Below are 983 nucleotides of genomic sequence, written 5' to 3' on the forward strand. Positions count from 1 at the left end.
CCCTGGGCACCGTCAGAGGACCTGAAAAAAAGCTCAAGGACCAAATGAACTCTAAGATTTCCCACCAACTCTACATCCTAAGATATAAGAACTGACTTCAGGAAGTCAGTTATTATTAGTAAATAATAAATAATAGCTAACATATATGTATATGTGAATATGTGTGTGTTATGTGCAGTACTTGATAGATGTTTCCTCATCTGATCTTCACAGCTACCCTTTGAGGTCAGTGCTGTTCTCATACTAGTTTTTCAGTTGAGGAACTAGAGGCCCAGAGGGTAATAATAATGATAACAATAATAATTTTTATAGCTCCTACTATGTGCCAGACATTCATTGAACTAAAGCCTTTCCCAAACATTATCTCCTCTGATCCTTACAACAACCCTGCTTGGGAAATGCTATCTCTCCATTTCATAGTTGAGGAAACTGAAGCAGATAGAGATGGAGTGATTTGTCCAGGGTCATGCAGCTGGTAAGGATCTGAGGCTTTACTTAAACTCAGGTCTTTCTGCCTCTGGGTCCAGTGCTCTCTCTAACCACTGCACCTCCTGGTTGGGTCACACAACTAATCAGCATTGAAGGCTAGATTTGGAGAGAGAGCCTGGGTCCTATTCCAACTCTGCTCCTTCCTCATCACAATGAGGTCTCACACTTCTCCCCCAGAGGAGGTCCCTTCTGGTGCTAAGGGGCTGGATCTTCATGTCCATCATGGCAGTGTATATAGATGACATGTGTCATGAACTGGGATTTCTAAGAGGACCAAAGATTATGCCTACAAGGCACTAAAAACATGAGGTTAATCTTATATACAAATGTGAGAAATCTGAAATTGCATCAGCATGGAGAACTTTCAACATGGAAATTCCTTCTACCAATCCTAATTGCAACCTGTCTGTGACTTAGGAGAACATCTGCTGCCAAGGTCATAGATTTCGAGCCAGAAGGGGTCTTGGAGGCCATAAGTGTCCACCCCTTTCATT

The sequence above is a fragment of the Notamacropus eugenii genome, chromosome 2, assembly GCF_028372415.1.
Source record: "Notamacropus eugenii isolate mMacEug1 chromosome 2, mMacEug1.pri_v2, whole genome shotgun sequence".
Taxonomy (NCBI): domain Eukaryota; kingdom Metazoa; phylum Chordata; class Mammalia; order Diprotodontia; family Macropodidae; genus Notamacropus; species Notamacropus eugenii.